This window comes from Bidens hawaiensis, unplaced genomic scaffold (genome assembly GCF_021521415.1).
Source record: "Bidens hawaiensis isolate Kalapana, Puna unplaced genomic scaffold, B.hawaiensis_p1.1 tig00003510_1, whole genome shotgun sequence".
Taxonomy (NCBI): Eukaryota; Viridiplantae; Streptophyta; class Magnoliopsida; order Asterales; family Asteraceae; genus Bidens; species Bidens hawaiensis.
The window spans coordinates 2,146,870-2,153,250 of NW_027491198.1; positions in this window are offsets into that span (position 1 = coordinate 2,146,870).

Sequence of the window (6,381 nt, forward strand, 5' to 3'; positions counted from 1 at the left end):
TTTTCGCTTGGAGAGCTGTTTTGGGTAAAATTCCGACTGTTGACGCGTTATCGTATAGGAAGATTTCGGTGGGCCGCTCGATTTGTGTTTTATGCGAGTTTGGAGACGAGTCAGTTGAGCATATTTTCACTTCTTGTTATGTGGCTTCGATTATTTGGCAAGCTATTGCGTCATGGTGTGGTATTAATAATTTTTTTGCCTTCTTCATGGATGATCTGATGGAGGTGCATAATTATGTTGGGCTTAAAGGATATGCTAAAACTGCTTTTCAAGGTATTGTTATCATCAGCTGTTGGCGAATATGGAAAGCTAGGAATGAATGTGTTTTTGATCGTAAAATGGTTAGGGTGGGTGATTTAATTAGTGAGATTAAATCCCTAAGTTTTTTTCTGGTTTTCCAATAGGTTTGATAAGTATTCCCTGTCTTGGGATTCGTGGTGTCGGTTTACGTTTATGTAATTGGTGTTTGTGGGTGGTTTTGCCTTTTTTTTGGGCTGTGTTTATAGAAATTTTCTTGTCAAAAAAAAATTGATTTGTTTTGTTAACAACAAAATTCCTTGTTTACCTTGTACTTGTAAGGATTTGATCTAACAATCTCATATTTGTAATAAAGACACCATAGAATTAGACGAACAGGTCACAGGTAAAAAGTTATAAAATTAAAAGATTCATATATTTTTAATTTTTATTCTTACATTATTTATAAGGCTATGTGTTGTTGATGAATTGATAAAAAGGAAAATTGAGGAGATAAAGTTTAAAAAATAATTATGTACAAATTTGTTAAATGAAAAGAAAAGAAATTACCAAATCAGTCGTGTTGACTATTGACTTTGACAAAGTGATTGAAAAACAAATATTTTTGTTAATAAAGTGGTAATTTTTTAATTTTATTTATTTTTTTGTATTAAAAACAACAAAATAAAAAAGATTAAAAAAATTATGTTATAAAGTTATTTATAAGAAGTTATCTATTAAATTTAGTTATAAAAATTTATTTAATAAAATTAACTATAAAAAGTTAGTTTATTTTAGTAAAATAATTTAATATGGTTTAGATTTTTTTGACTGACATTTGGATCGTTGACGGACCACTGACTCACCCGATCATCTCCATTATACCATTAGGAGGGAACCCATAATATGAATCTGCCCAACCAAAATCAACCCCCCCCCCCCCAACCACCACCACCACCACCCATTTTTTCCAACACGACTTCTTTTGGTTCATAAGTGAGACTTTAACCCAAAACATCTCCCTTTTTGAATGAAGTTTTTGAATGTTTTATCTTAATCACTTAGGGGACCAGGGGCACCGCGTGATGGAGCTCCCATCACGCGTGATGGGTTTTTGAACACCGCCCCCACTCCCTTATCAAGCTTGATGGAGGTGCTTTGCGTGATGGCCATCACGCGTGAGATGGGGTGAAAACCAAGAAATCTATCCGTTGGGGGGGGGGGGATGACCGTTGGATGAGGGTTGGGAAAATTAAAAAAAAAAACAACATATTTTACCTATATAAATAACTACAATATATCTTCAAAACATACACAAATCCAACTCAAAAACTTCCCCTTCATTCACAACAAAAAAATATGGCATTTCCGAATTACTTGCATCCCTTAGACACCGATAGCTCTTCATCTTCGAACGATGACATTCTCGAATGGTTCCCGTTGCTATATAACGAACTTGAAGGCCCGAGCCGTCCAAAGAAAAAACTGGTGGAGCGTGATCGTATACATGCCCACGACGTGCTAATAAACGACTATTTTATGGAGGAGCCGAAATACAATGACGAGACGTTTAGGGAACGCTTTCGTTTGCCGAAATCTTTATTTTTAAAGACTATAGCCGACGTCGAAGCAAACGAAGAATGGTTTCAAGAATCTTACGACGCGAGGGGTAAACGAAGTTTTACAGCGCTTCAAAAATGCACATCCGCTATTCGTCAACTAGTGACAAGTAACCCACCCGACCAATTCGATGAATACTTACAAATGGCTGAGAGAACTTCACGTGAATTTCTACAATTCTTTTGTAACGTGATTATAAAATTGTATGGCAAAGATTTTCTATGAAAACCAACAAGACACGACATTACACGTCTTTACGCCGCGCACAAGGCTAGATGGCATTTTCCAGGGATGCTCGGTAGCATCGATTGTACACATATCGAATTGTGGAATTGTCCACGGGAGTTGCGAGGGGCGTATGTTAGGGGTGATATCAAACGACCGACCATCTCACTAGAAGCGGTTGCGTCAAATGATTTATGGATTTGGCATTCTTATTTTGGTGTTCCCGGCTCAAACAACGACATCACTGTTTTGTACACATCACCGTTGTTTCAGAGCGTAACAGATGGCACCGCACCATTCTGTCCGTATTTTGTCAGCGGGAGATATTACAGACGTGGCTACTATCTCGTCGATGGTATCTACCCGCACTGTTCTGTTTTTGTGAAAGCCTTTTCGTTTCCTGTCGAGACCAATGAAAAGGCGTTCAAGAAGTTGCAAGAATCGGCAAGAAAAGATGTCGAGAGAGCTTTCGGTGTTTTAAAGGGTAGATGGTGCATACTTAGTCGACCGGTTCGTGCAATGAAAAAACCCACGATCTCTAGCTACGTGTATGCATGCATCATATTACACAATATGTTAATAAAAGAAGATGGAAATGCAATTTCTCCAGATTGGATACCGGATCCTTCGACTCAAGTTCCCGTTCCCGATAATGTCCAATTAGACTTGCGGGATGAAGATATTCACTATCGGTTGAGATGGGATCTAGTTGAGCTTATAGGTTCTTTAGGTTGGAATTCCCGGATTCAGACGAGGAGTAGACGTTTATTGTAACATTTATTTTTTAATTCTAATTTTTAAGTTGAATTATGTTCTAGTAAACTATTATTTTTATTTTTAAGTTCTATTAAATATTGTTTTAATTTTTTAAGTTACAAAAAAAATTCCATCAGACATGTAACATCCTAAAATTTTCGTATTTAATAAAAGAAAGTCGCGTTTAGTTATTGGGTCTAAATAATTAATTAGTATTAATAAAGATAATGGACTTGGACTAATTAAGATGGATTAAAGGGAATGGGCCTTAGGTCCATGGGCTTTAAGGGATATAAATATCCTCTTAAACCACCCTAAAACCCTAAATCCTCATTTCTTTCTATTCTAATCTCTACACACTCAAAAACACACACACCTACACTATATATATACGGCCGAGAGAGGGGTAAGATCCGAGCCAAACAAACGTTGATTCTTGATAGATCCTCGTTATACACAAGATATATACAAGATCTAGAGTCCATAACTAAGCCAAACAAACACGAAAAGGTACGTTTCGATCTTAAAGTTTACGTTTTATAGATGTTTAGCCTTGAAACTTGAGTCTAAAATAGATCGGGTATAAACGAGACATAAAGTTGCAAACTTGATGATAAACATGAATGTAATGAACCCGAAAATGGAAACGGCTCGATTAAGTGAACCCTTGAACCTAATTGGAACGTTTTAGCTTAAAAAGATTAAACTTTACGATTCGTTCGGGTCAAGCTTAAGCCGCAATCGGACTAGGGAACGGTTGGGGCTGAGGCCGAACCATAATAAGCGAACAAAGGTCGTAAAACGCATGTTTTGGGTTGATGAAACGAACTCCGACAGCAGCGAGCTGCTGTATAACTTCGCTGGGTATAAGTTCGCTGCTGTATGAATTTCGCTGGGTGTATAAGTCCGCTTATGATCAACTTCGCTGTGGACTAAGTTCGCCGCCAGTTAAGTTTGCCAGATACCATGTTGCTGGTTATAACTTCGCCTAGTGACAACTTCGCCTGACATATGTTCTCTTAGGGTTAACTTCGCCAAGTTAAATTCGCCTAAGGTTAAGTTCGCTGATGTTAAGTTCGCTTAAGTTAAGTTCGGTAACGAATCGGATTACGAATCAGACTTAAATCGTTATGAGGAATGAGTTAACGAATTAGAGAATAAATTAAAATCCTAATGAAACATACGCTAAGGCAGTTAAGGTAAATAAAATTTTTCCAACCTGACCTGGCAACTCGACCCCAGCCAGGGGCTCTGCCCTTGGACCCTGCTAGGGGCTGCCGCCCCTCGACCCCGCTGCCAGGGGCGCTACCCCCGGACCCCGTTCGTTGTGGGTATTAACTAAGACTAGAAAGATGATATCAGCAGTGATAGTTAATTGATACGTGTAATTATTATACAGTCAGCCGTGCACAAATGAAGAAAGGGATTACCATAAACGGTGAACGTAATCGCATTCAGGTGAGTTTCTAGCCCCACTTATGTGCTATGTTTTCGGGGCTGTGTGCATACTCGATATGTTTGTTAATACATTTATCCTAAGTGATAAGTGTATGCCTTATGTGAATAATGTAAAATGTATGAATGATTGCTTGTTAGTACGTGAACGCTCTTCGGATATTGCACGTACTGTCGGGTTGTAGTGTTATGTATAAGGAAAGTATAATGTATATGCTTATATGTATGAATGCGATAAAGCTAACAAACGAAGGAAAGGCATGGTTGTATGGTAACGAAGAGGGACCAGACCCTAATAATATCTGTGATGTTAGGGACCAGACCCTTATAATATATGTGATGTTAGGGATCAGACCCTTTTAATATCTGTGATGTTAGGGACCAGACCCTTATAATATCTGTGAGGTTATAGGGCAAAAGGCTCTTTAAAACGTATGATTATGTATGTAAAGAAAGTATGAAAGTAAGAATGAAAGTATATGCACTTATGTATGTATGAAAAAAAGTTAAGAAGATTAAGTATGAAATGTAAGAATGTATTGTATGATTATGTGATTAACTAGAACTCACTCAGCGTAGCTGACTTTTAGTATGCACGCAGGTGAGTAGAATGAGGCATGTAACTTGAAGAGGACACATGGCAGAGTTGGACGAAGTTGGCATCTGAAGATTTCGCTATGATGTTTTATTTTAAGTAATGTTTTAAAGACAAAATATGGATGTTTTGTAACGAATGATTTAAGTTTTATATTCCGCGTATGTTTTTATTAACTCTGATGAATTGAACTATGTCGATGAGTAAATCCAACGCCCAAATGTGAGGCACCGGTAACGGGGCCTTACAAGTTGGTATCAGAGAAAAGTTCGAGAGATTTAAGCCTCCTACATGCTTAGACTCGAACAGAGAATGGGATTTAAGTAAGAAAGGAAAGAAGATGCCAGTTCAAGAATGCCATGTGTCACTCAAGCAAGCTCAGCAAATGTAAGATGGATGATTAAATGATATATGTTAATGATAAAGAAAGGATATGTGAACGACAGGGATATGAATAATTGGTTGTTTGATTTGACTAACTGTTTAAGTTGAACCAGCACAAATAGACTCATAAAGGGAAGTCTATAGGACACGGAAAGTAACGTTATCAGCTAATCACAGCTGGCCACTGTTATTACCTGTTAGCCTTACTATCCTTATACTAAATAGTTCTCTGAGTGATGATGTTTGTGTTTTCCCTTTTAGAATACGATGGCTGGAACTGGGGAGAATGTGAGAGGAGGAGGTTGCACTGGACGTCATGGCAGGCCTCGTCGTGCCCAGCAACCTTCGGTCGAAACAGCTTCCAACACCGAAGATGAAGGAAGCATAGCTGGAGGAAACCCGAACAACAACGAAGGGGTTCAATTGGATCCCGCGATTCAAGCAGCTATTGTTCAAGCTGTAGCTACTGCTGTGAAGAACATAACTCCTGGAGGGTCTACTGGAAGCCGTGAAAGAACTGCTGAAGGGGCAGGTGGTGATGGTGGTATAGATGATGAAAGAGATAGAGAGGCCTTGAGTGAGGTTAAGTCTGTGAAAGTTGACGATAGGAAGAGAGGCCGAGGTGGTTGCAATTATAAGTCCTTCAAGGGTTGTGACCCGCCGAAGCTGACTGGTTTGGGAGACGCAATCGCTACCCTTCAATGGATAACCGCTATGGATAAAATTATCAGCATTAGCGAGTGTCGTCCTGATCAAGCTGTCGGTTATGTCACCCAATCGTTTGAAGAGGAGGCGATGTATTGGTGGGAAAGTGTGGAGCAGAGGAAGACTCGGGATGAGATTAAGGCCATGAGTGGGAGGATCTGAAAGAACTAGTTATGAAGAAATTATGTGCTGACGCCGAGGTTGAGAGGGCGGAGATGAAGTTTCTGAACCTGAAAGCCGGGACAATGACACATCGTGAGTATACCACCGAGTTCAACCGAATGTCTAGGTTGGTACCCGATATGGTTAACACTGAGGCTAAGAGGATCAAGTGTTATGTGAGGGGATTGCCACAGAAGGTCCGCATGCTAGTCAGGACAAGTAAACCTGCTACCTTTGACTCT